This window comes from Trichechus manatus, unplaced genomic scaffold (genome assembly GCF_000243295.1).
Source record: "Trichechus manatus latirostris isolate Lorelei unplaced genomic scaffold, TriManLat1.0 scaffold00084, whole genome shotgun sequence".
NCBI lineage: Eukaryota > Metazoa > Chordata > Mammalia > Sirenia > Trichechidae > Trichechus > Trichechus manatus.
Window position 1 is genome coordinate 8214810 of NW_004444020.1, and position 24707 is coordinate 8239516.

Genomic DNA, 24707 nt, shown 5'->3' on the forward strand with positions numbered 1-24707 from the left:
TACTTACTTAAGTGATATGACCATGTGGCAAACATGCAGACAGCTTAGAATTTATTAGGCTTACCAACTTTGAAATTATGTGACTCTTAAAGAACTTTTTAAAGAGAGTCTCACTATGTCAAATTTCAGACATAAAGTGAGAAACTCAATTTTATATCGTACTATTTCGATTTTGGATAATTTAAATTTTCATAATCCGCAATCACACCATGAAGGAATTTGCTGATCACAGACCACGGGTTTCTGAAGGACTTACGTAAAACAGGACATTAACTTAGTTAAAAGAAGGCTAAATCAAGATAATGTACTGTTACATTACAAAACTGCAGTGATTATTATACAGTTGCATATTTACTACTAAATAAATACTATGCTCCACAGTTAAGAAAAAATAAACTTGGGGGAAAATAATTTAGAGGAGGTTAAAGAACAAACCAGACTAATCCCCAACAGAAGCCTTTTCAGAATCCCATTGATTGTGAAATTGGGGGTGGAACAGAATGTTAAGTGAAACATATGTATAAAAGTCTCAGTACAATCATAATCATACCCTTTCATCACTGCTCACTGGAGCACCATGCCTGCCAGCAGCCCAAGGCAATCATCTTGATTAAATATACTCCGGGGATGCCTCTGATCAGGTTTCTCCTCTTTATTTCTTTCGAAGTTTCCCACCGCCAAGCACACCACCTTCAATGTGATATAAAAATCCAAGGAATTAGTGAAGGAGCAAAAATTATTATACTAACTAAAAAATTTTAGAATATAATCACTGATGTAGTTACATACAGCTTAACACAGAAATGAGGTTTACTCAGGCTATTATATTTAATTACCAGCTTACGGGATTTAGTCCTTATGTCTCAATTCTTATAAACATGCAGTATTTCTGTCAAGTTCCTTTATTAAACATTAGCCACTCTAAAGACTACAGCAAAACCTCTACTGATCAGAACCTGTAACATATGAATGATTCTATGTATAAGTATCTGGGACAACTGATTTTCACTTTATGTCTCAAAATATTTAAGCATATTAGATGACAAACCTAAATTATACTAAAATTTCCTTTGATGTCACTGCTCAGATTGACACCTTCTATCTCCCCACCGCCAAAATATCTAAAATGAATATCTTACAGAGAGTTGCATTTCAGTTGGAAGAACTCAGTGAAAAAGCTGAAGATACGAAATGTTTCAGTGCTAATTATCTTTCATTTCCCCCAGCCATGCTCTATTCTAGGAAAAATGCTAAATTGTTCCCTTCAGCCCCAAATGTCCCTGCTCACATCACCTGCCACCTGCACTTCCCCACATGACTACCCTCTGCTTCCTTATTTCTAGATATCCTAACATTTCATGTTTCATTCACTGATATACTTTTTTCCCAAGGGTTTCCTAGAGCATTTATTCCTATGCCATTCATAGTACCTATTTACAAAACTGCCTTGTTTACCTTGTGTATATATGATATATATGGTATACACACATGTATATATACATACATATCTGGTATATACATATATACATGTGTGTGTATGGAGCCTGGTGGCGCAGTGGTTAAGAGATCAGCTGCTAACCCAAGGGTCGGCATTTTGAATTCACCAGCCACTCCTTGGAACCCCTATGGGGCAGTTCTACTCTGTCCTACAGGGTTGCTATGAGTCAGAATAGACTCCAGGGCAATGGGTGTATACACGCACATACACACACGTTGTTGTTAGATGCTGTCGAGTTGGTTCCAACTCATAGCAACCCTATGCACCACAGCACCAAACGCTGCCCAGTCCTGCGCCATATTCACAATCGTTATGCTTGAGCCCACTGTTGCAGGCACTGTGTCAATCCATCTCCTTGAGGGTCGTCTTCTTTTTCCCTGACCCTCTACCTCTGATGTCCTTCTCCAGAGACTGATTCATCCTGACAACGTGTCCAAAGTATGTAAGATGTAGTCTTGCCATCCTTGTTTCTAAGAAGCATTCTGGTTGTACTTCTTCCAAAACAAATTTGTTCATTCTTTTGGCAGTCCATGGTATATTCAAAATTCTTCGCCAACACCACAATTCAAAGGCATCAATTCTTATTCGGTCTTCCTTATTCATTGCCTAGCTTTCACAGGCATATGAGGTAATAGAAAACACCACGGCTTGGGTCAGACACATCTTGGTCCTCAAAGTGACAAATTTTGTTTTAAACACTTTAAAGAGGTTTTTTGCAGCTAACTTGCCCAATGCAACACATCTTTTGATTTCTTGACTGTTGCTTCCATGAGTATTATCATACACACACACACACACGAATGACTATTTTGAGCTTTATGCATAAAGACAAGATCTTGCACACCTTTGTACAGAAACATCTCTAGATATTTTTTATCTGGAACACAGCTGAAAAGTAAGAGAAATATTCTTTGACACTCTGCAGATACCTGAATTATCTTTACCTACTACCAGTTACCCAATGCCTCAAACCAGCCTCCCTTACCACACACATGTATAAAAACCAGCTATTGTCGAATTGATTCAGACTCATGGCAACCGTATGCACGTCAGAGTAGAACTGTGCTCCATACGGTTTTCAATGACTCATTTTTACGAAGGTGCCTCTGGGTAGACTCAAACTGCCAATCTTTAGGTTAGCTGCTATTGCGTTAGTTGTAGGCACTATGCAGGGACTCTTCCACACATGTATACCCCATTCTAATCTCTCCCCATCTACCCACTTCCTGACCATCTACCATCACTCCCCACATTCACTGAATATGTTTACATTTTGCTCCAATTTCTGCTCTAGCACATGTCTTACCACCATAAACAAATTTTTATATCTAAAACCCAAGTCTCACAGTTCCAGGACCTATTCAATTCCAAAGACCTTCACACACTGCCCTTGAACTTTAGCTACCAATTTCCACAGCCAAACACTTAGCCAATCTGATCAATCTTCCAATACTCCCAGCTCCTTTGTACCCACACTATCCTTTTACCTACTGCTTAATTTCAAACACACAGCCTGGCACTTACTGCCCTCGTTGTTTATCTGTCCCTTTCTCACCCGACTTCTGTAGTAAGCCTGCACATAAATGATCACCTAAACCATTTCCTCACCAATACTTTCTACCTCCAGTTCTTCTGTAGGACCTGCCAAGCAAAGACCCAAGCCAAAAATATTCCTACAAATGATTTTCTCCTCTTAACACATCCAAGCTATTGAGCAGTGTTGGAAAAAGGATCACAGAGCCATGAAAACTGATACCACTACAAGTTTTGGTATCCAGTTTAAGGTGGTATCTTAATCCCACCAAGCAATCTTTTTATTCGTCCGTGGTGGGCTCCCTCTCTCATTCTTCTTAAAAACTAATTCCAAGTTTTCAGTAATTTTAAGACCCCTTCCTCTGAGCAACCCCCACACTTCAGAACATAATTTAATCTTGTTAAACATCAATAAAAAAATTGAGATCATTAGTCATGAACTATTCAACTTTTTGCCTTGCCCTCATTCGTTCTTGGTCCTTCAATACTATCCCAGAAAATAAGACAACCTTCTTGTTCTTACTCCACCACCTCCTATATCTATGTATTATTCTCTACTAGTTTTTTCTCTAAGCCTACACACCACTCAAGTGTCCCTTCATCACTTAAAACATATGAAGAATGTAACTCCCTATCCTCTGTAAGTACCACATTCCTCTTTTACTTCCTAGCAAAGCAGCTTATATTCATTGCTTCCACCTCCTAGCTTCTCATTTCCTACTCTACTTAAAAAAAAAAAAAAAAATCAAAACAATTTGTTATAGTCCTAATTCTCCTCCGAAACTACTCTTTTGAAAAAATCATTAGGAAACAACTTTATATTAAGGAATTATTACTGATGCTTTTACTGTTTTTTAAAGAGTTGTTACCTTTTACAGATGCATACTAAAATGTTTGCAAATGAAATAATACGTCAGAGATTTGCTTCAAATAAATACAGGGCAGAAGAAAGTAGGCAGAGGTTCAAATGAAACAATATTAGCCGTGAGTTAAAAAGTGCTGAAGCTGAGTAATATGTACAGAGAAGCTATCACTATACAATCATGTTTTGTATATAGCTGAATTTTTCCTTAATAAAATATTTAATAACAACACTATAGATGGTTACACTACAGTATTTTTTTCAAGTAGACCATGGTTTTTAATCACCACAGGTATCAGGTGTCACCTGGGTTCCAGGAGTAGCTCCCTCCATTCCCCCAAAACATTCTACAACTCTTGGCCTCATGGAACAGTGAACTGCTTTTACTGATAGAATGTGATACATTCTTTAGGTATGTTGGTAGTAAAAGAGACTAACAATGCTCAAGTATTTGGATGATTCCAAAATCTTTCAGATTCTAGTTTTACTACTGTTTCCTGTACACATTTTCTTATGTGCAACATTGTGACCTAAATTGTGACATTCTAGAACTGAGTTTCTTTTCTCAACAGTACCAGACCTCTCGTCCTTCCAAAACTAAATGAATTTAATTTTATTTTAAAATTGTTTTTTCCTCCACACTACATATTTCAACTAACGGAATGACCTAGTCACTTATGTTAAAGCCACCCACTTATGGTACTGCCATTATGGATGCACTAAATAATGAAGGATTGCTATGAGTCGGAATCGACTTTAAGACACAAAACATACATACACACACACACACACACAGAGATGAAGACATGACTCAAACTAAAAATTAAAAAACCTGAAATCAGTCTTGACACCTCCTTTTCTAATCCTACTTACACTGCCCTAACAAAGGCCATCACTGCCCTCCCCAAATATTTCAACAGTTTGCTAGTCTTTTTGTTTGTCTCAATTCAATCCCTCATCTTACAGCCAGACTGATTTATTTGCAATAGTAATGTGATCACTCCAGATCTCTGCTTAAAATCTTTCAAATAGGTCTCTATCACTTCTAGAATAAGACTTAAGTTTCTAAGAATATTAAGTAAAATTCTTAACCTGGCTTCTCCCTAGCCTCACCTCCAATCTCTTCCTGATGTCGTAATTTATTTATTTTGTAATTCCAATCTACTTATTTCACTACAAACACCACTCTGTTTCATGTTGCAATTCCTTTGCTTATTCTACTTTCTCTCCTTAGACATTCTATTCACCATTTCATTAAACTGAAAAAGTTCAAGTTACTAAGATTCCAGTAACCAAAAAAAACCAAACCGATGGCCATCGAGTCGATTTTGACTCCTAGTAACCCTATGCGACAGAGTAGAACTGTCCCATAGAGTTTCCAAGGAGCCCCTGCTGGATTCGAACAACCGACCTTTTGATTAACAGCTGTAGCTCTTAACAACTATGCCACCAGAGTTTCTTAAGATTTTAGTAAGGCAGTCAATAATAAACTAAACATAGAAAAATGAATAGCTTATTTTTATACAAAAAAACAATAATAATAATTAAAAAGAACAGAAAATAAAGCTCCCATTCACAATAACAATACAAAAATAAAGATAACCACATGTAAAGTGACTAAAACAAGAAAGACAGATATAAAACAATCACCAACTCTTCTGAAGTTCTTTTTTAAAAATTCGACTAATGATTATTTCTAAACACTGAAATCACAGGCACCTTTATTCCTTGTTTTTAACACATATTACATATCCAATAAGAAAGAACTACAAAACTTTTTTTTGTTGTGTTTAAGATCTGTATAGACCCAAATACAACTTGTTAGATATGAACACTTTACTATAAAGTTACATATACACATAGACCTAAGTATGTACATACTTTCAGAACCTACCCAAATTGTAAAAGGCCTTCAGTGACAGTCCAAGGAACTTAAGACGTTATTTTGCCCAATGAAGTTTCATTACGTGGAAGAATGACATCATAAAAGCTATTTTACGAGTATTTATTTGAAGAAGGGTGTAGGAAAAACCAGACATTAAGCTCTAGATATAAAGAAACCAATTACAAAACTACTATGAAAGCACTGGCAGGAGATGATATTAAGGAACTCAAACACGGCACTAATAATAAAAGAGATGAGTTCAAGAAAAAAACAAAGGACAAACTGGTTGCTCTTAGCAGTGAAATGGATGTAGCAGTTTAAAAAGAGGGAGCCACTGAAAGTAACAAATTTCCATCCTGGCACCTGAGAGAATGGTGGCAGAACTTCTAAAAAACAAACAAGTAAACGAGAGTTGAAAAAGAAAGCACTCCTTGAATGGGAATAAGGGTAGAGATAATGTGATCAATTTTAGAAGTGAAAGGTCAAAGTGGGGCATTCAGTTAAGAAACGTACCACCCAAATTTAGTAAGTATCATATAATGTATAGGAAACTGAAAAAACTGAACTTGAATCCAGGAAACCTAGACTACTCCTGTCTTGCCTCTGATACTTACTAACTTGTGACCTGGCAATTAAGCCCTCATTTCCCTTGTTACATCAGTATAGCTTTCAAACTTGTTCCTCTCTCTCTTTGTGGTAGAAGGATCTTTTTACAACAATAATCTTATGCAGACAACCTATATAGAGAAAATCAAACACACACCACCAAAATAAAAAATTTGGACCCAACTTAAGAAGGACAGAAACTCTGGAGCTCTGCACACTTATCACATCCACCCATCCGTGCCATTTATCTCCAATGGTCCCTGAGATACCTCCATTATACTCCAACTTATGTGGGAATTAAAGGAAAAGGGAAAAACACAAAAAAAAAGAATGGTGAATAATCTTTATCCTCATGATCCTTCAAATTTACCACTTCAGAGGAAAAAGTTAACACCTGAAGTTACATGAGTGGTTCAGAACAAAGAAAAAATAAAGATAAAAATACCCTTGTTTAACCAGGAAAATGTCACAAAAATTAAAAAAACATAAGAATCACAGAAAAAAGTTTCAGGAAAAATAAGGACCTTCTCATCATAAAAGCAATATAAAATCTATAGACTTCATAGCATAAAAATTGTTTCTGCACATCAAAACAAACACAGTAAGAAAACCACCATAAACAACAGCCAAAGGGAAGACAGAGCCAAGATGACAGAGCAGTCAGATCCTTCCTGTGGTCCCTCTTACAAGACAAATCCTAAAATACAAGTGAATCTATTAAACATGACAATCTAGGAGCCCTAAACATCAAAGACAAAATTGAGGAGTCAGACTGAAACGGAGAAAGACAGTTCAGAAGCAAAGAGAATTTGCCAGACCTGACCTGGCCGGCAATCTGCAGGCTGAAATCAGCTGGTGCACACAAGCTAAGGTAAGCAGTAGCGCTTGGGACGCGATTCCCACATCAGAAGGAACCAAATGGCAGAAGTACTGCTCGAGGCCCCAGAATACCAGGAAGAAACAACAATGAATTGGCAAAAAATAAGTACAAGCCACTAACCTACTGCACGGATCAAAAAAACCTTCTCCTCTTTGGGAAGAACTCTCTCCCATTTACCTGCAATCTCCCCGCTCTGCTCCAGGTTCTGGTCTGGCTTCGGCAACTGCTGCACCGCCTGGGACGAAAGTAGGACTCCTCACAGGCCCTGAGCCATGCTCCCAGGTTTGGAAAGGGAACTAACAAACAGGAAAAAATAATCCTCCAGCTCCCCTAAACCAGGAACTCACGGCAGAGACAGTCCCTCTGCCAAGGCACAAGTATAAGGGGTCCACGGATTCTAAATGCCTTTCACCCCTATCTAGATCTGTAAGGGCCCATTTCAACAACTTAGGTCCTCATTAGCACATGACAACAAGGTATACACCTGAAACCTATTTTCAACTGCAACACCTAAGGAGGAATGGCAGATTTTAGACATTTGATACCACTGCCCATTAAGCAAAGTCCTCACCTACTCAAATCAGGGGTCTGAGGATTGATGGCTCTACCCACTCCACCTACCCACACACGAAAGGGGTTCGAGAACAAGTGGTGCTTCCCAGTTCTTACAGCCAACAGCACTGGGTACCTTAAGCTCGGCTGCAAAACTCACCCACCTACGTGCTCTAGGGAAGAGGAACATGCTAGCCACCTAGCCACTCAGGCAGGCGTCAGCCCCTGCTTTGATCAGCACATGACCCCCTACTGCAGACAGATACCTGTTCCTACTTCGACCATGCGCGTCGGTCTAGGACTACAGGTGACAGCCTGCACCACATACTTGGTGACCAACACCGGACACCTGAGCTGAATCCACACAAAAAAAGTAACCAGACTTCTGGGGTCACATACCTAGTAACAACTCTAACCAAGTGGTGACAGAATGAGAGAGCCTCAAAGAAACCAAGAATCAAACTACCTCACACAAACAGCCTATTATGGCATATCAAAACAAGAAAATAAGGAACAGTAAGCAAATAAATATAAAACAAATATAAGAATTTACTAATGACTCAAACAACAGACAATATCAAATCACATAAAGCAACAAATCATGATGGCTTCAACAAGCAATCAAAAGAAAGAACCAAGAACGCTCCCAGAGAAAGAAAACTTCTTGGAATTATTGGAGATAAAATTCAAAACATTAATATATAGAGTTCATCAAAACATAAGAAAGGAAATAAGGCAAAACACAAAATAAGCCAAGGAACACACAAAACAACAGAAAAACAATGTTATACAAGAGCACGATGATAAATTTTATAACTTGCAAGAATCCATAAAGACACAGCAAAGAAAATTTGAAAGATTAACAATAAAATTTCAGAATAAAACAATAAAAAGTCTCAAAAGCAGAACTGAGGCAAAAGAAATCTACGGTAGTGAAATTAAGACACTTCCCGATAAACAGAAGTTATGGAATTTGTAAAGACCAAATCAAACTTACAAGAAATACTAAAGGGAATCCTCCTGTTAGAAAATCATAACATCAGATAACAACCCAAAACTAGAACACAAGACAGACCAACCAGATATCAACTCGGAAGGGGAAGTAACAAAAATAAACCGAAGCTAAAACACAGAAAATAGGAAACAGAAACATCAAACATGTAAAGAATGACCTTAAAAAAAAGACTAAATAATGTACTCATAAAATTTTCATATAAAAGAGAAAATCAAAGTGATATAAAGAAATAACAGTGATTTAAACTTACAAAAACAGAAATCAATATTAAAGCAACCGTAAAGAAAACTAACAATCTTACAAATCAAAATAAAACAGAAAAAAAAAAAAAACTCAGCAAACATAAAATCAGCAACAATGAAAAGAAAATACGTAAAGAAAAATGACTCAACACAGAAAACTAAGTGGAACAAAGTATCAACACCAAAAAAAATTATACATCAAAATGACAGCAAAAAACTCGTACCTATCAATAATTACACTGAATGTAAATACACTAAATGCACTAATAAAGACACAGAGAAGCAGAATGGATAAAGAAACATGATCCGCCTATATGCTGCCTACAAAAGACTCGTCTTAGACTCCAAAACACAAATAAACTAAAACTCCGAAGGATGAGAAAAAATGTGTCAAGCAAACAACAACCAAAAAATAGCAAGTGTGGACTTCCAGGCAACGTGGCACTATAGTCCGAAGCATCACGACCTCCCTCCAAAGATCAGAAAAACTAAGTGAAATAGAGTCAAATGTCAATCCGAAAACCCTAAGCTTTAAATGAAGAGAGAAAAACCTCAGCCAAGCACCGAATGGAATAAGAAACTGACCAAGAACAGAGAGCGAGGAGAGATACAGGCACAAGTCGCCTATCAACTACCACAGCACGGATCCACTATCTTGGACTCCTATCAGAGATCACTGAACAGGTAGCATGAGACAGCAGCTTCGCGGAACTTCCAGAAGACAGAAAAAAACGGTAACCAGCGATATACACTTTCCCACCCCCCACCCTTCTTCATCCCCACTTACACTCCTCTGCTTCCGACACCCACAGATTCTTCGCCAGGAAGCAACAGCTTCACCCTGGTGTCACTTGGATTCCACTCGCCCACACTGGCCAGCTCCCTGAGCGCCTTTTGTTGGCTGCTGGTGTTGTTTTTTGCTTTACAGACCTTTTCCTTATTTCTCACCACCACCCCCTCCATTCTCTCAAATACTTGGCTCCATGCACAATCTTTGCTTCTTCCTGAAAAGCTGCGAAACACCGCTGGACTGTGAAACTGCTTCACAGCCCGTGCTGCCACGCTGGTGGGACCCCCGGAGCTTTTTTTGCTTTTATTTCTTCTGTTTTGATTTTCTTTTTCTTTTCTCAGCTTGGGAGCCCCTTCTAGCTGGACAGTACCTCACGGCTTGGAAGTTACTCTCTTACTCTGCGCAGACGCAGAGGGACACCCCTGGGGGCATTTCAATTTTCTCGTTTTTCTTTCTTTTTTGGTTTTTTGCTTTCTTTGTTGTTTCTTTGTTTTGTTTCCATCTCTCTCTTATCCCTTTTTGTAATTTCCTCATTTCCGTTTTCTCCACTTATTCAGATTTTCTTTTATCCCGTTTCATTTTTGTTTTTCCCTATTTCACAGTCTCTCATTTCTCCACTTCAATAACAAACTCTTTAAGTACTCTTTTTTCTGTGTGTGTTTTTGCATTCAGCTCCTTTCTCCTCTCATCTTTCCCATACCCATTTTAGCTCCACACATCACAATCCTCCCCATCCTTCCTGCCTACCTGCACCATGCGCTGAACATCACACTCCCAAACAGCACAGGCAAGACATATTGGGACCTGCCCTGCACTGATTCCCGGTCTGCACTGTCAGCCTGGTACATGCCACAAACCCATCCAAGAAACTCCCCTTCAGCTGGACGTGAACTGCTGTACCATACCTGAGTGACCCTGTCAATTGGAGAAGGAAGTGAAAAGTATCATAGGCGCCTACAGATTAACAAACAACAAACAACGCACACCCCTACTGCTGAAACATAAGCAAATACAACAACAAAACAGGTCAAAAAAAACTACAATCTGAATGAGAAACATAACCACTGAATGCCCCAAAGACAGCAAACAATCTTATCAAAATATTTACAAAAACAAAACAGGATGGTTCCAACAGACGTCCAAAATAAAACACCAAATGACTTTTCAGTAGAAGAAAAGACATTAAACCTAACAGTTAGAGGATTCAAGTCTCTAATATCCAGAATTATCCAAGAGTTGAAGCAAAAAGCAGACAAAAAAAAATAATAAATTCATAGCAAAAACAAAAACTTCATGACAGGTACAGACAAAACAATAAATTCAAAAAAGTAATATAGTAACAAGATGCTAAAATAAATTCACAATTAAAAATCATACAAAAAACAAAAATTAGAAATCCAAAAGATAAACAAGATTTCAGAAATGGACAATGTCACGGGGTGAAAAGCAGGTTTGAAATGACAGTAGACAAGATCAGCACAATTGAAGACAAACACTTAGATACAACTCGGTTTGAGGAAAAAAATCACAAAAAAATAAAACAAAGAAATCTTGAGAATCACGTGGGATACAATCAAAAGCAAAAATCTGCAAGTGATCAGAGTTCCATAACGCGGGAGAAAACAGAAAACACAGGATCATTGAAGAATTGCTGACAAAAAAATTCCCCTATACCATGAAAGATGAAAAGCTGACCATCTAAGAAGTTCAACGAACCCCATATGGGATAGACACCAAAACAAAATCACCAAGGCATATCATAATCACACTCTCTAAAACCAAAGAAAAGAATCCTGAGAGCAGCTCAAAAAAAAAAAAACAAAAAGTCACATACAGAGAAGAAACAATAAGACAAACCTTGGACTATTCGAAAGAAACCACACAGGCAAGAAGGCAATGGGATGACATACATAAAACCTTCAGAGAAAAAATTGCCAGGCAAAAGTAATACATCCTGCAAAACTCTCGTTCAAATATAATGGTGAAATCAAATTATTTACAAATAAACAGAAATTAAGAAACTAAACAAAAACCAAATTTACAAGACTTATTAAAGGGAGTCATTCAGTATGAGAACAACATTAGACCACAGACTGAATATAGGACACAGGATTGTACTAGCCAGATACTAACCTGAGAAATTAACTCTTAAGGACTACGCAAAACCAAAGGAATTACAACAAAATAGACAACAGATAAGTGGTAACTTAGGTGCAGAATAACAATACACAATACTGGCAAAGCCAACACAACTTGTACAAGGAAAGGTCATGGAAGCTCCACAGACACTTCCAAACTCCCTGAGGGACTGAACTACTGGGCGGAGGGCTGTGGGGACCATGGTCTCGGGGAACATCTAGCTTAACTGGCATAACACAGCTCATTAAGAAAATGTTCTATATTCTACCTTGGTGAGTAGCGTCTGGGGTCTTAAAAGCCTGTGAGCAGCCACCTAAGACACTCCACTGGTCTCACCCCTTTGGGAACAAGAGACAATAAAGAAAACCAAAGACACAAGGGAAAGATTAGTCCAAAGGAGTAATGGACCACAGCTACCACGGCCTCCACCAGACTGAGTCCAGTACAACCAGATGATGCCCAGCTACCACCGACTGCTCTGACCCAGATCACAATAGAGGGTCCTGGACAGAGCTGAAAAGGATATAGAAAACAATTCTAACTCACCAAAAAAAGACCAGATTTACTGGTCTGACAGACTAGAGACATCCCGAGAGTATGGTCCCTGGACACCCTTTTAGCTCAGTGGTGAAATCGCTCTCGAAGGTCACTGTTCCACCAGGGACTGGAGAGCCTCATAAAACGGGACTAATGAAGCACAGCAGTCCAACGATAAGGACTAAAAGGCAGGAGGGAACAAGAAAACTGGTGATAGGGAACCCAAGGTTGAGAAAACATAGTGTTGACATATCGTGGGGCTGTTAACCATTGTCATAGAGCAATCCATGTAGTGTTCAATGAGAAACACTTTGCTCCGTAAACCTTCATCTAAAGTACAATAAGAAAATCTTTTTTAAAAAGGCAGGTGTAAAACATTAATCTCTGACAAAATAAACTTTAAAACTAACTCCACCACAAAGTATAAGGACACTATATAATGATTAAAGAGCCAATACACCAGGAAGACGTAGCCACAGTAAATACACACTCAATGACAGGATTCCAGAACACATAAACTCTAACAGCACTGAAAAGTGAAACAAACATCTCCACAATAGTAGCAGGTTACTTCAACACACAACGTTTGGTGAAGAACAGAACATCTAGAAAAAAGCTCGATAAAGACGTGAAAGATCTAAATGCCACGATCGAACAACTTGATCTCATAAACATATACAGAGCACTCCATCCAACAGCAACCAGATAGACTTTCTTTTCCAATGCAAAGGAACGTTCTCCAGAATAGACAACATATTAGGCCGTAAAGCAAGCCTTAACAGAATCCAAAACATCAAAATATTATAAAGCATCTTTTCTGTCCACAAAGCCATAAAACTAGAAATCAACATCAGAAAAAGGGAAAAAAAAATCAAAGCCATGGAAATTAAACACCTTGCTCAAAAACTACTGGGTCGTAGAAGATATCAAAGACGAAATAAAAACAATCACAGAACCAAAGAAGACTGAAAACGCATTATATCAGAATCTCTGGGACACACAAAAAGCATTGCTTAAAGGTCAGTTTATAGCAATAAATGCACACATCCACCATTACTGACTACTACTAACGACCGCCCTGACAGGGAACATCACAGTGTCTCCCTGACGGAGGAGAAAAGTGAGGTGCGGAACTCAAATTCATGTAAAAAGACCAGACTTAGTGGTCTGAAACTAGAGAAATCCTAGAAGACAGCTCCCCGACTCTGTTATCCCAGAACTAAAGCCATTCTTAAAGCCAATTACTCAGATAAAGAGTACACCGGACTACAAAACATAAAATGATACTTGTGCGAAGTATGTTTCTTAGTTCAAGTAGATACACGAGACTAAATGGCCATCTCCTGTCCAGAAGAGATATAAAGCAAAAAGGGGCAGGAGTTGGTTGAGAGAACATGGGAAATCCAGGGTAGAAGACTGTGCTGTCTCATTATAGGGATGGCAACTAGGGTTACACAACAATATGCATATTAATTTGTATATGAGAAACTAACCGGAACTGTAAACTTTCATCTAAAACACAATTAAAAAAGCAGAAAAATAATAACACTCAAAGGCTTACTATTAAGATGATAGTTCATAACTTCTTCAAAAAACAAAAACAACTGGTAAAGGAAAAACAGTCTCACAGAAAAAAACTAGCTAATACACTTACAAAAAGATTCTCAATATGAAATAAAAAACATCATTTTATTGTTTTTATTTTCATTTCTTTAATCAGTAGTGAAGTTAAGCATTTTTCCCTCAAAAGCATATTTTAAGTAATATTCAACGGAGACATAATAAAATGAGACTGGCATAATCCTATGTCGTTAGGTGCCGTCAAGTTGACTTTGACTCATAGTGACCCCATGTAACAGAGAATAACTGCCCCCACCGGGTTTTCTAAGCTGTAATCTTTACAGGAGCAGATCATCAGGTCTTTCTCTTGCACAGCCAATGAGTAGGTTGAAAGGTCAACCTTTCAGTTAGCAGCTGAGCGCTTAACGTATATAAAAATAAAATCAAATTCACTACGCTCGAGTCAATTCTAACTCATAACGACCCTACAAGAAAGAGAAGAACTACCCCATGGGCTTTCCAAGGATGTAATCTTTACGGACTAGGAACCCTGGTGGCACAGTGGTTAAAGCGCTTAGCTAAAAGGTTGGCGGTTCAAATCCTCCAGCTGCTCCATGAAAGACAGCTGTGGCAGTCTGCTTCTGTAATGATTACAGCCTTGGACACTCCTATTCTGTCGTATGGGGTAACTATGATTCTGAATCAAATTGAGGGCAGTGAGTTTAGTTTTTTGGGTTTAACCTTTATGGAAACAGACTGCCACATCTTTCTCTCGCAGAGCAGCTGGTGGGTTCAGACTGTCCACCTATCAGTTAGCAGCCAGGCACTTAACCACTGTACCACCAAGGCTCCTTTAATGTATATAAGCTTTCAGAAAATAATTACATTTACTGTTAAGAAACTTTAATCGTGATCAATAAAATTAGTACCACAATAAAAATAACTCCTACTACTGCTACTGTTCAATATAATATTAAAGCTTCTAGACTATATAATTAGAGAAAAAAAAATAGAAACACAAAAATTAGAGTAAAAGAAAAAGCCAACGGGTTAAAGAATCAAAATGAAATGAGAAAATATTTAAAAGACTAATGAAAATAAAAATACGGTATACCAAAATTTATGGAAGGCAGGGAAAATAGTGCTTTAAAAACCAACAAAAAAAACCCGTTGCCATCAAGTCAATTCCAACTCATAGCAACCACAGAGGACAGAGTAGAACTGCCCGATAGGGTTTCCAAGGAGCGCCTGGTGGATTTGCGACCTTTTGCTTAGTAGCCACGGCTATTAATCACTATGCTACCGGGGTACTTAGAAGGAAATTTATACTGTAAGTGCTCACACTAAAAAAAAAAGCTGTCCAATCAATAAGCTAACTTTACAACTTGAGGAACTAGAAAAAGAGCAGCTTATTAAGCCAAAGTTACCAGAAAAAAGGAAATGAGAAGACCACAGTGAAGATAAATGAAATAGCCCCAAAACCAAACCAAACCCGTTGCCATCAAGTCGATTCTGATTCACAGTGATCCTACAGGGCAAAGAATTGCCCCATAGAATTTCCAAAGAGCATCTAGTGGATCTGAACTGCCAACCTTTTGGTTAGCAGCCAAAGCACGTAACCACTACATGAACAGGGTTTCCAAATGAAATAGAGAACAGAAAAAAATAAATCAATAAAATCATACGTTGGTTCTTTGAAAAGATCAGTAAAATTAACAAACCTTTAGCTGAACTAATAAACAAAAGACAGAACATACAAATAACTAAAATCAGAAATGAAGTAGAAATACCACTACCAACCCTACAAAATGAAAAGAATTATAAAACACATACTATGAACAACTGTATGACAACAAATTAGACAACCTAAATAAAATGAACAAATTCCTAAAAACTCATAAATTACCTAAACTAATTCAAAAAGAAATAGAAAATTTTAACAGACTCATAACAAGTAAAGAAACTCAATCAGTAATCAAACAACAAAGGAAAGTCCAGGAACCAGATGGCTTCACTGAGAAACTTTATCAAACATTTAAAAAATTGACACCAAACCTTCTTAACCTCTTCCAAAAAAACTTAAAAAGGACCACTTCCTAACACGAGACTAGTATCACCCTGATACCAAAGCCAGAGAAGATCTCAAGAATAGATAACTATATACGAAGATCCATTAGGACGACAGTTTAAACATTGTCAATAAAATATTAGCAAACCATATCCAACAGCATATTAAAAGGGATTATACACTATTAGCAAATGAGATTTATCCCAAGAATGCAAGAGCGATTATACATAAGAAAAACTACACCCATTACTGTCAAATCGATTTCAACTCACAGCGACCCTGCAGAGATCTGCCCTACAGGGCTTCCAAGATTGTAATCTTTATGGAAGGAGACTGCCTCATGTTTCTCCCACGAAGTAGCTGGTGGGTTTGAACCACTGACATTTCGGTTAGCAGTCAAGTGCTTTATCACTGTGTCTACAGGGCTCACAATAAATACAACACACCACATTAAACCCTTTGGTGATCTCATTGTTTCTCCTTTGATTTTTTTTTTTTTTTTGGATACCATATGTTTTCATAAATGGAAAGCCGAGTCATAAAGTGTGTTAAATTTTTGGCTGGTAATATGGATTTTGAGAAATATAATCTGGAACTACATAGTTATCACTGAGCTTTTTGCCTTAAGCCTGCTGATTAATGGGTGACCATGTGTCCCAATGAACCTTATTTGTTGGTAAGTGTCTGTCGGTGGTCTTCCACTAGGTTGCATGGGGAAACTCTTTTTTCTACTGACACAAAAAAACCAAAACCAAGGCCTCTAAGTCTCTCTTAATACACAGGAAACCACAAATATGCAAGAAAGGCTTACCTAGGGATACAAAAGCAAAAAAAAAAAAAATTTTTACCCAATCTTACTTTTTGCTTGCACTACCTGGCCTGCAAGCTTCATACTCCAGGTATTTTGCTTCAACTAACACAAAAGGAAAAAAACACTAAAATGGATGTCAGAGATGACTCTGAAACTTGCTACTGAACATAGAGTAGCTAAAGCAAAAGGGAAGAAATGATGAAGTAAAAGAGCTGAACAGAAAATTTCCAAGAGCAGCTCGAAAAACAAAGTATGAATGAAAAGTGCAAAGACCTGGAAATAAAAAATCAAAGAGAAATCACGCTTGGCATTTCTCAAGCTGAAGGAAAGGAAGAAAAAATTCAAACCTGGAGTCACAATATTGAAGGATTCTATGGGCCAAATACTGAATGACGCAGGAAACGTCAAAAGAAAATGGAAAAAATATACAGAGTCCCTGTACCAAAAAGAACTGGCCAACGTTCAACCACTTCAGGAGATAGCATATGATCCAGAATCCATGGTATTAAAGGAACGAGTCAAAGATGCACTGAAGGAACTGGTAAACAAGGCCCCAGGAATTAACAGAATACCAATTAAGATGTTTCAACAAACTGATACAGCACTGGAAATGCTTGCTTATCTATGTTAAGAAATTTGGAAAACAATTACCTGACCAACTGACTGGAAGAGATCCATACTTCTCTCCATTCCAAAAAAAGATAATCCCAAAGAATGCAGAAATAATTAAACAATATCATATGCAAGTAAAATTTTGCTGAAAATTATTCAAAAATGGTTGCAGCAGTACATCAACGGGGAACAGCCAGAAATTCAGGCCGGATTCAGAAGAGGACGTGAAAGAAGGGATATCACTGCTGATGTCAGATAGATCCTGGCTGAAAGCAGATAATACCAGGAAGATGTATACCTGTGTTTCATTGACTTTACAAAGGCATTCAACTGTGGGGATAATAACAAATTACGGATAACACTGTGAATGGGAACTCCAGAACACTTAACTGTGCTCATGAGGAACCTGTACACAGAACAAGAGGCAGTCTTTCAAACAGAACAATGGGATATGTGTGGTTTAAAATCAGGAAAGATGTGCATCAGGGTTGTATCCCTTCACCATACTTATTCAATCTGTATACTAAACAAATAATCTTAGAAGTTGATCCATATGAAAATACAGCATCAGGAACAGAGAAGAACTCATTAACACCTCATATGCAAATGACACAACCTTGCTTTCTGAAAGCAAAGAGGACTTGAATCACTTACTGATGAAGATTAGAGACTACAATCCTCGGTATGGATTACACCTCAACATAAAAACAAAAATTCTCACAACTGGACGAATAAGCAACATCATGATAAACAAAAGATTAAAGTTGTCAAGGATTTCATTTTACTTGGATCCACAATCAACATCCATGGAAGCTGCAGTCAAGAAATAAAACGACACTGCATCGGGCAAAAAAGCAAAGATGTCAGTTTAAGCACTAAGGTGTACCTGGTCCAAGCCAGTCTTTTCAATCACCTCATATACATGCAAAAGCTAGACAATGAATAAAGAAGACCAAAGAAGACCTGATGCCTTTGAATTGTGATGTTTATATCACGGACCGCCAGAAGAATGAACAAATCTATCTCAGAAGAAGTACAGCCAGAATGCTCCTTAGAAGCGAGGATGGTGAGACTTGTCTCAAATACTTCAGACACGTTATCAAAAGGGATCAGTCCCTGGAAAAGAACATCATGCTTGGTAGAGGATTAGTGAAAAAGAGAATGAACCTCAGCAACACAGACGGACACAATGGCTGCAATGATGGGCTCAAACAGAGCAGCAATTGTGAGAATGGAGCAGGACAGGGCAGTGTTTCTTTTTGTTGTATACAGGAATCACTACGAGTTAGAATCAACTCAGCGACAACAATAACAACGTTTCTTTCATCTTTTGCCATTACACAAGTCCCCAATGAAGGGCAGCAAATACTTTCAGTGAGAAGAGTATACTCCCAAAGAACTACAGAGGCCCAAAGAGTGGTTGGGATACTTTATGCCCACAGGTAACAAAAGCATTAATAGAATGAAAGGAAGGAACCTCATGATCATCTCAATTGATATAGAAAAATTATTTGCCAAAATCCAACACCCTTTCACAATGATGGTAGAATGAGAGAAAAATGTGGAAAAGAACTTAAATTACTGAAATGTCCAACTTACTGCACCAGTTGAGACTAAAGGACTCCCTGAGACTACTGCCCTGAGATACTCGATACTTTGAACTGCAACAATCCCAAAGTCATCTTTTAGCAAAACAAATTGGCACACAAAATATAGACTATTATACATGAATACTCCATGAGTTCTCCACTAAGAAACCATCTATATGACACCAAAATGTCAACAATTACTCTACGCAAAGATGAAAAAATAAGGACACAGAAAAACTTTACTACAAACGGAACAACCAAAATGCAATTAAACAGAATGCTGACACACTGTAGAAAATTAACATTACTTAATTTTTGTAGAAACTGTCAAATGTGAACCTAATTTGCCATTAAAACCTTCGCCAAAAATACACCGTATTATTTGTTTTATGTATACTATAAAACTACAAAAACGGAAACTGTGGTACTGATAAAAGACATAAAGACCAACAAAACAGAATTAAGGATCCAGAAATAAACCCATTTATCTATGGTCAGTCGATTTTCAACAAGGACGATAAGTCCATCCAATGGGGAAAGCAGTGTCTCTTCAGTAAATCATGCTGAGACAACGGTATCTCCAAGTGCAAAGAAAATGAAGTTGGACCCAAACCTCGTACCATAGGTGAAAATTAACTAAAAATAGACCAAGGATCAAAATATGAAAATTAAAACCATAACACTCTTAGAAAAAAACATAGTTAATACTTTGAGAATGAGTTTTTGACAATGGATTAACTACGATACCAAAAGCACAAGCAACAAAAGACTAAACAGATTAAACAGATTTCATCAAAATTAAGAACTTCTGTGCATCAAGAAATTTTACCATGAAAATGAAGAGGCAACCTACAAAATTGAAAAAAATACTTTGAAACTATGCTATCTATTAAGGATTATACCCAAAACGTTTTAATAACACCTGTTCCGTTGAGTACATTCCAACTCACAGCAACCCTATAGGACAGTGTAGAACTGCCCCATAGGGTTTCCAAGGGGCAGCTGGTGGATTTTTAAGTGACAAACTTTGGGTTAGCAGCCGTAGCACACCGTAGATCTTAACCCACTGCACCACCAGGGCTCCAGAATATATAAGGAACACATTAAACTCACCAATGAAAGAAGAAAGAACTCAATTAAAACTGAGCAAAGAACATAGACATTTCTCCAAAGAAGAGATACACGTGGCCAAAAAACACATGAAAAGATACACAACATCATTAGTCAATGTTATTGTGTGCCGTCAAGTCAATTACGACTCAAAGCAATTTCACAGGACAGAACTGTCCCATAGAGTTTTCTAGGCGGCAATCTTTACAGGAACAGACTGCCAGGTCTTTCCTCCCGTGGAGCAGCTGGTGATTTCAAACTCCAAACTTTCGGTTAGCAGCCAATCATTTAACCATTTTGCCACCAGCATTAGTCATTAAAAAAAACCCACTGCCAGTGAATCGATTCCGAACCATAAAACCCATTTCACTCCTATTGTCGTTGTTAGCTGCCGAGTCAACTCTAACTCATGGCAGCCTTATGTACAACAGAACGAAACACTGGTCCTGTGTCATCCTCACAATCGCCAACATATTCGAGTCCACCACTGCAGTTACTGTGCCAATCCATCTTAGCAAGGGTCATCCACACTCTTGTTGGCCCCCTACTTCATCAAACATGATGTCCTCCTCCAGTGATTGATCCCTTTTGATGACATGTCCAAAGCAATCTAGTTGGACAACGTTCTGCTGTAAACCGTAAGGTTTTCGTTGGCTCATTTTCAGAAGTTGAGTGCTAGGCCTTTCTTTTATTCTGTCTTTGTGTGGAAGTTCCGCTGAAACCAGCCTACCATGGGTGATCCTGCTTGTATTTGAAATACTGTTAGCAAAGCTTCCAGTATCATAGCAACAACACACAAGCTACCACAGTAAGAAAAACTGACAGATAAATATGGTCACTCCTACTAAAATGAGTAATGAAAAAAGAAAAGGAAAATAACAAGTGTTGAAGAAAATGTGGAGAAACTGGAACCCTTACCGATTGCTGGTTAAGAATAGTATAACTATTGTAGAAAATTTTAGCAGTTCCTCTAAAAATTAAAACACGGAATCACCACTGTTGTGTGCTATCAAGTCTATTCTACTCACTGCGACCCTATACAATGGAATAAAACTGCCCTATAGAGTTTCATAGCTTATAAGCTTTACAGAAACAAATTGTCAGATCTCTTCTCCCATGGATCTGGATCTACTGGTGGATTTGAAATGCCAACCTTTCAACCCAGCGCTTAAGCATTATGCCACTGGGCCTCCTTAAAATTACCATATGACCCAACAATTCCGCTTCTAAATATACACTCAAAAGTAGAAATTCAAACAAATACTTTTACACCAATACTCACAGCAACATTATTTACAATACTCAAAAGGAAACCACCCAAAACGTAGTACACACATACCATGGAACGTTAGTCATTAGAAAAAACAATGTTCTAATACATCCTACGACTTCAAAAACATTATACTAAGTGAAATAAGTCAGAAGCAAAACAACTGTATGATTCCACTTACGTATCTACAACAAGAAATGCACGGAGACAAAAGTTTTTCAGTTATACGAATGGCCAAGAAGCAGATAGGAAAGGAGGAGGGAGGAATGGGTAGTTACTGCTTAAGGAGTATTGGATTTCTGTTCATAGAGATAAAATTTTGGAAATGGATAACGGTGACAGTTGCACAGCACAGTAAATGTGATTAATGTCATTGAATTGTACGTTTAAGGGTGGCTGAAAGAGCAAATTTTTTTGTAATACGTATTTTCCACGATAAAGAACAATGAAAGCAAACAAAAATAGTCACACACCACATAACATCCATTCAGGCAAAGTCTGACCGTATACACATCAGTGGTCCGATAAGGTTATAACAGAGTTCAGAAATCCCAATCGGATTTAGGCATGTCACGTTTTACAATCACAATCCATTCTCCACGCTGTTAAAGGATAGCCTCCACTGAAAGCTATAAGGCTAGCAAAAATGTGAGATGGACCTATATCAGATACGCAAAAATTGTTAATGACTTGGATTGAAGACCAAACACACAAGTGAATTCCTCTCAGCATGCTGATGCTCATTGCTACGGCACGAAGATTGTTCAAGATGCTTAAAGAAAAAGCAGAACCAGACTATATCAAGTTTAGTACTAACTCTGGGTGGTTCGAGCACTTCAAACATTTTTTGCTGCATGTGAAAATCAGTACTGAGTCTGCGAGTGCTGATGCTAAGGCAACAGCAAAATTTGTTGAAACCTTAGATAAACTAACTGCAGAGAGAGATTATCTGCATCAGTAAATTTTTAATACGAATGAAACCTCCTTATTCTGGAAGTGAATGCCTGAAAAGACCTTTACTCATAATGTGGTGTTCGCTCAACGTCGAAATCATGTAACATCCCATTTCAAGGAATGTATCGTGGACATTAAGCGACCCGTGACTGTATCAGAAAAGAACACACCAGATCATCTACACAGAAATGTCATCAGAATTTACAGGAAAAAAACTACTAGAGTCCAGCAAAATTGCCAGACACAAAGAAAAAATTCATAATATTTTCCTCCAACAGCAATAACCAATTAGAAAACTAAATAAGACATCATTCACAATGGCAACAAAAACCATCTATGTACCTTTCACAATCCCAATATTAACTCATAGGGGCTTATCCTGTGAATTATAGGATGTTCAGAAGCGTCCCTGGTTTCTACCTATTAGATACAGTAGCATTCCCCAAGTGTGACAACCAAAAAAGTCTCCAGACATTGCCAAATATCCCATGGAGGGCAAACGCCCTGAGTTAAAAACTAGTGATCTAGAAAAAAGACCACTATGAAAAAAAAAATTTAAATTACGTAAAAAGTTTCTATCAATGACTGCCCATTCCATGCTCTTAGATGAGGCAATTAAAGATGTGATTCCTCCCCCAAAAGTATCAATCTCATTCAAAATTCTAACTGGATTTTTTCTTTTAATTTGGTATCAATAACCTATTTACATAACATTCACTGTTTGCCAATCACTGTTTAAGTACTATATACATACTCTGAATCCCATTTTACCAATTTTAAAATCAAAGAATCAAGTGGTTAAGCTGATGGTCACACAATTACTAAATGACAGATTCGACCCCAAGCCACCTAGATCCTGAGCAGATGCTTTTCATCACTTCACTATCCTGCCTGGTAAAACACTGCAAAGATACAACGTGGAAATATTGGAAGAGAAGCTCCTGAAAAACAATTACAATCAAAGAATGTAGAAATAGCCAAATAAAAAAATTTCTGGCTGCCTTTCCTACCAATGTTAATACGACCAAACACATCGATATTGGGAATCTTCATATAGTGCTGATGGGAGTGCAAACTGATGCAACTACTTTGAAGAACTCTGGCAATATTTGGTGAAATCAGAGATAATATATGTACACTCAATGCACTAATCAAACTCTTGAATTAACACCCATAAGAAAACATGTCTAACGATGTTATTTTTCAGCATTATTTGTGACAGCAGATAGTAAGGGGAATCCAGGTGTCCACTGGCATAATAGTTCAGTGAAACGTGGGCAAATGCATACTGTGGAATACTAAGAAGCCATCAGATTCAACGGGCAGGACAGGCATACGATGCTACAAATAGATCTTTAAAACACAATGAAGAGAAAAAGTACAAAATTATGCAAATTCCATTTTATGTTTGACCAAAATACATCCATACAAAGCAACATCATATGCCGTACCAGAACACACACAAACAAATGTATATTAAGCATATTAAAATGGTTACCTATAGTAAGGAAGGAGAAAAAGTGAATACAGATACAGATAGAAGAAAGTAAATAAATAGCATGAAAAGAAGACCTTGAATGAGTCAGTAATTACAATGTGCTATGAACTGAGGAACAGGACTAATTCAATCCTCTGCATTTGTGGTCCAACGAGGAAATTTAAATATTTTAAAAGTAAAAAAAATACTTAAAAATCAATAATCTTTTTGATTCAGTAATTCCTAAGAATCTATTCTAAAGTAAAAATAAGAAATGTAGACAAATTCACATTCAAAGGTGTTCACCTACTCTAAACTATAACAGCAAAAAAACTGGAAACAATATCCTACAAATGGAGAACAATTACTTGTAAAATATTTTAGAATACCTTTAAAAACAATGTGAAGAATCAAAAGATGAAATACTTATAATACAGGAGAATGACAACGTACAGACATATACATAAACAACAATCTCTACTACACGTTTTATATACGCTCATATGCAAAAAAAAGGTGAAAAGAAATCCCCTCAAATAATAGTGGCTACCTATGAGTTGTGGATTTTTATGTGAATTCCTGTACTTTTCTTTAAATTTCCTAGTATTAAACATACACGAAATGGAAGCACTATTAAAAATTACACTGCCCCAGGCAGACCAAGACATATGGTCACCAGAACCTATGGTCACTATCTCTTAAAAAATTTTTTTAATA

General features: G+C 37.5%; 1 protein-coding gene across 7 annotated transcripts in view; it reads right to left on the reverse strand.

Moving 5' to 3' along the window:
* Positions 1–24707, reverse strand: part of STAG1 (STAG1 cohesin complex component) — a 552131-nt gene that overhangs the window by 420987 nt on the left and 106437 nt on the right. For 5 of the 7 annotated variants that reach the window (XM_023735988.1, XM_023735987.1, XM_023735981.1 and 2 more), the window contains one exon: positions 551–690. The gene's annotated coding sequence lies outside the window, so the exon portion shown is untranslated. Of the gene's footprint in view, positions 1–550; positions 691–5787; positions 6293–7207; positions 7224–24707 lie in introns of those variants that run through there. The other 2 variants (XM_023735983.1, XM_023735982.1) reach the window with 2 other exon arrangements.